Source organism: Hypanus sabinus, chromosome 28, assembly GCF_030144855.1.
Source record: "Hypanus sabinus isolate sHypSab1 chromosome 28, sHypSab1.hap1, whole genome shotgun sequence".
NCBI classification, from domain to species: domain Eukaryota; kingdom Metazoa; phylum Chordata; class Chondrichthyes; order Myliobatiformes; family Dasyatidae; genus Hypanus; species Hypanus sabinus.
In genome coordinates, this window is record NC_082733.1 from 27,279,796 (window position 1) to 27,285,795 (window position 6,000).

The following is a 6,000-nucleotide window of genomic DNA, read 5'->3' on the forward strand; positions in this document are numbered from 1 at the left end:
TTCTGCCCCAACGTATGTTCACGGTCAAGTATCTGCCACAAAAAGGGGGAGTTCGCAATAGTTTTATCAATGGAATTGCTTCCTTTAGGGAGAGTATAGCCACAGATACTGGTAGCCTCTACACCCAACCTTGTAAAAAGATGGGAAAAAGATGGCAGCTATGTCAAAATTTACAAGTATTTCCGATCAAGTATGTAACAAAGAGTTATCTGTCTCTGTGCTGCCTTGACCCTGTCCCTACCACACTTTTTATGAACTCTTAATAGTGTTCTCAATTCTGTTAGGAAATTTATTAACACTTCCCTTGAAACTGGAGTTTTTCCAGATGCCTCCAGACTGTGGCTGTCATGCCCCTGCTTAAAAACAAAACCTGATAGTGAGGTCCTTGCTAACTACAGGTCAATATCAAATCTTCCCTTTGTGGGCAAAAGTCTCAAGAAAATAATTTTCAACCAATTCAACAACTTTCTGAATGGGAACAGTATTCTAAATAGGTTTTCGAGCAAGGGTGACAACCCTTACCAAAATTGTCAGCGACCTTAGGCTCTGCATTGAAGCCAGCAGAGTCTCAGTTCTAATTCTTCTAGATCTAAGTGCTGCCTGTGACACAATTGACCACAACATTTCCCTAGACTGCCTTGAAAACTGGACTGGACTCTCTGGTAGGGCCCTTAGTTGGCTTTGTTCATATACATATCCTAGAAAATTTTTTGTCTGTCTTGGAGACCAATTTTTGAAGAGATAATTGCACCTTTGTTGTTGCTAAGGGAGGCTGTCCAGGTCCCCTACTCTTTTCTCTATACATGCTCTCCTTAGGGGACATCATTAGGGAGCATAAGCTTGATTTCCAGTTATGCAGATGACACACAGTTGTCCATCTCGGTTGAGCCTGATGATGATAACACCCTATCTTCTCTGGCTTCTGGTATGGCTTCAATGAACAACATGGATGAGCAATAACTTCTTGAAACTAAATGAAGTTAAAACTGAAGTACTTTTTTGGTCTCAAAGCAAAAGGAGATAAACTTCTCGATAAAGTTGGGAACTTGGCCCCCTTTGTAAAATCTGAAGTGGCGAGACTGGGTGTTATCCTTGATTTGGATTTGAATCTTAAAAAAGTGACCAGTGCAGTGTTTCAACACTTAAGGAACATTGCTAAGGAACATTTGTTTCTGTCACATAATGATGCTGAAAAGCTCATTCATGCTTTTATATTGAATAGACTGAATTATTGAAATGCACTTTTTACTGGCCTTCCAAATCAATCTATTGACTATCAACTCATTCAGAATGCCACTGCTGTATGTGTAGGCCTCCGTTAGTCTTGATAGACCATGTATTTGTGCCTTGTGCCTGTGCATGTATTTGTTTCCATGGCACAAGTCTGGGCAGGTTTTTTTTAATGGAAAACCAGCAGTTCCCCAAACAGCAAGTCTCCCCTCTCCACGCCACCGATGTTGTCCAAGGGAAGGGCATTAGGACCCATACAGCTTGGCACTGGTGTTGTCGCAGAGCAATGTGTGGTTAAGTGCCTTGCTCAAGGACACACACACAGCCTCAGCCAAGGCTCGAACTAGCGACCTTCACATCACTAGACAAATGCCTTAACTACTTGGCCAAGCGCTAACACAATGACACTGCTAGACTCTTAATCAAAACTAGGAAGAGTGAACATACAATCCCATATTACGATGCATTGGCTTCCTGTATCTTTTAAAATTGATTTTAAAGTTTTCTTACTTGGATTTAAAGCTCGTAATGGTCTAGAACCGGAGTAAATCATAGAATCATTTTTATAATCCTGCTCAAGCTCAGGTCATCTTCCACCGGCCTCTTAAATTTAAACAATCTCCCTCAAAAGATAATTGGGAGGTCAGCTTTTTTGAACTACGCTCTTAAACTGTGGAATTCAATACAGTTCCTAAAAATGCAGACTCAGTTAGCATTTTTAAACACCAGCTCAAAACCTATTTATTTAACCTTGCTCTTAACTAGCATCTTTTTGTCTTTTATTTTCATGTTTATTTTAATTTTATTTTCATATTTGTACCTTTATACCATTGTAAAGCACTTTGAAGTACATCAGCTGCATGAAAAATGCTTATTATATAAAGTTATTATTATTATATAATGAGACAAATTTACACCAGATCTTGGTACCTCGATAACCCTGGAGCATAATCTGAATGGTAGATAAAGAAAGATGCAGTATGGGTGTTATTGTTCACCCATGAATGCACAATGCAGGAATTGCTGATTCTACCACTATGTAAAAATACGTAATGGCTTATGTGTTGTGCAAATGCACCATGATCCATTCAGTTCCCTATACTGCATTGTAAATGGGTGATCTCACACTAATATTCTGCTGATTCTAGATTTTGCTACATGGAGAACATCTCATTCACACTAACACTATGTCCCAGATTTTAAATTTCCCCACGTGGAGAACACCTCAATGGATAGATGCAAATGCTTGCAGATGGTGAATTTCTTGACTTCAGTAAGTGGACCAACCTTGAAGGGAATAAAAGATTCTGTTGCAGAGTTTCAACCCAAATCATCCACAATCCTTTTTGCCTCACAGATGCTGCTTGACCTGTTGAGTTCTTCTAGAAGATCGTTGCTCGCTGTGTATATCCTGCCAAGCAAACTCAGCAAACCACCTCCCCGGCCCCACCCCTGTCAAAATCTTCTGTTCCAATCTGATGATAATTTCCACTTTACCATCACATCTGTGGAATTCACTGCCACAGGCAGCTGTGGAGGCCAAGTCAATAGGTGCAGAAGTCGACCATTCGGCCCTTCGAGCCTGCACCGCCATTTTGAGGTCATGGCTGATCATCTACTATCAATACCCGGTTCCTACCTTGTCCCCATATCACTTGATTCCCCTATCCATTAGATGCCTATCTAGCTCCTTCTTGAAAGCATCCAAAGAATTGGCCTCCACTACCTTCCGAGGCAGTGCATTCCAGACCCCCACAACTCTCTGGGAGAAGAAGTTTTTCCTTAACTCTGTCCTAAATGACCTACCCCTTATTCTCAAACCATGCCCTCTGGTACTGGACTCTCCCAGCATCTGGAACATATTTCCTGCCTCTATCTTGTCCAATCCCTTAATAATCTTATATGTTTCAATCAGATCCCCTCTCAATCTCCTTAATTCCAGTGTGTACAAGCCCAGTCTCTCTAACCTCTCTGCGTAAGACAATCCAGACATACCAGGAATTAACCTCGTGAATCTACGCTGCACTTCCTCTACAGCCAGGATGTCCTTCCTTAACCCTGGTGACCAAAACTGTACACAATACTTCAGGTGTGGTCTCACCAGGGCTCTGTACAAATGCAAAAGGATTTCCTTGCTCTTGTACTCAATTCCCTTTGTAATAAAGGCCAACATTCCATTAGCCTTCTTCACTGCCTGCTGCACTTCCCCATTCACCTTCAGTGACTGATGAACAAGGACTCCTAGATCTCTTTGTATTTCTCCCTTACCTAACTCTACACCGTTCAGATAATAATCTGCCTTCCTGTTCTTACTCCCGAAGTAGATAACCTCACACTTATTCACATTAAGCGTCATCTGCCAAGTGTCTGCCCACTCACCCAGCCTATCCAAGTCACCCTGAATTCTCCTAACATCCTCATCACATGTCACACTGCCACCCAGCTTAGTATCATCAGCAAATTTGCTGATGTTATTCTCAATGCCTTCATCTAAATTGTTGACGTAAATTGTAAACAGCTGTGGTCCCAACACTGAGCCCTGTGGCACCCCACTAGTCACCACCTGCCATTCCGAGAAACACCCATTCACCACTACCCTTTGCTTTCTATCTATCAACCAGTTTTCTATCCATGTCAACGTCTTCCCCCAATGCCCTGAGCTTTGATTTTACCCACCAATCTCCTATGTGGGACCTTATCAAATGTCTTCTGAAAATCGAGGTACACTACATCCACTGGATCTCCCCCGTCTAACTTCCTGGTAACATCCTCGAAAAACTCCAACAGATTAGTCAAGCATGATTTACCCTTGGTAAATCCATGCTGGCTCGGCCCAATCCTATCACTGCTATCTAGATATGCCACTATTTCATCCTTAATAATGGACTCTAGCATCTTCCCCACCACCGATGTCAGGCTGACAGGTCGATAGTTCTCTGTTTTCTCCCTCCCTCCTTTCTTAAAAAGTGGGATAACATTAGCCATTCTCCAATCCTCAGGAACTGATCCTGAATCTAAGGAACATTGGAAAATGATTACCAATGCATCCGCAATTTCAAGGGCCACCTCCTTTAGTACCCTAGGATGTAGACCATCTGGACCTGGGGATTTGTCAGCCTTCAGTCCCATCAGTCTACTCATCACCGTTTCCATCCTAATGTCAATCTGTTTCATTTCCTCTGTTACCCTATTTCCTTGGCCTATCTATACATCTGGGAGATTGCTTGTGTCTTCCTTAGTGAAAACACCTCTAAAGTACTCATTATATTCCTGTGCCATTTCTCTGTTTCCCATAACAATTTCACCCAATTCATTCTTCAAGGGCCCAACATTGTTCTTAACTATCTTCTTTCTCTTCACATACCTAAAAAAGCTTTTGCTATCTTCCTTTATATTCCTGGCTAGCTTGCGTTCGTACCTCATTTTTACTCCCCGTATTGCCTTTTTAGTTAAGTTCTGTTGTTCCTTAAAAACTTCCCAATCATCTGTCCTCCCACTCACCTTAGCTCTGTCATACTTCCTTTTTTTTTAATGCTATGCAATCTCTGACTTCCTTTGTCAACCACTGTGGCCGTTTCCCCCCCCTTTGAATCCTTCCTTCTCTGGGGGATGAACTGATTTTGCACCCTGTGCATTATTCCCAAGAATACCTGCCATTGCTGTTCCCCTGTCTTTTCTGCTAGGCTATCCGTCCAGTCAACTTTGGCCAGCTCCTCCCTCATGGCTCCATAGTTTCCCCTGTTCAACTGCAACACTGACACCTCCGAGCTGCCCTTATCCTTCTCAAATTGCAGATAAAAACTTATCATATTATGATCACTACCTCCTAATGGCTCCTTTACTGCAAGATCGCTTATCAAATCCTATTCATTACATAACACTAAATCCAGAAAAGTCTCGTCCCTGGTTGGCTCTCGTATAAGCTGTTCCAAGAATGCATCCCGTAGGCGCTCTACAAACTCCCTATCCTGTGGTCCAGCACCAACCTGATTCTCCCAGTTCACCTGCATGTTGAAATCCCCAATAACTACTGTGACATTACCTTTGCTACATGCCAATGTTAACTCCCTATTCAACTTGCACTCAATATCCATGCTACTGTTTAGTGGCCTGTGGACAACACCCATGTGGGTCCTTTTGCCCTTACTGTTCCTCAGTTCTATCCACACAGACTCTACTTCTCCTGACCCTATGTCCCCCCTTGCAAAGGACTGAATCTCATTCCTCACCAACAGGGCCACCCCACCCACTCTGCCCACATTTCTGTCCCTACGATAGCACGTATACCTTTGTGACATTCATTTTCCAGGTCTGATCTCCCTGCAGCCATGTCTCCGTTATCCCAACAACATCATAGTTACCCATTCGCACCTGAGCTTCAAGCTCATCCACCTTATTTCTGACACTTCGTGCATTCAGATGTAGAATTTTTAGCCCATTTCTCCTGTCTCTGTTTGAATCGCTGCCTATTGTGCTTAACCCAGCTACCTGAACTCCCATCGGGCTATACGCTCCTTGAATTTTGTTATCCTTCCTAAATTTACTTATTATTTCTGCACATTTAACTCCATATTCCGTCAGACCATCCCTCTGTACATGTGTCCTCCTTATCACTTGTTCCGCCTCACCTTTCTCTACTACACACTTAATATTCTGGAACTGTGTAGTCCCCAACTATCCTTTATTCTTCCTCTCGCTATCCTCTCTCACATTCTGGATCCCCACCCCCTGCAAATTTATTTTAAACCCCCCCAAGAAGCACTAGCAAAC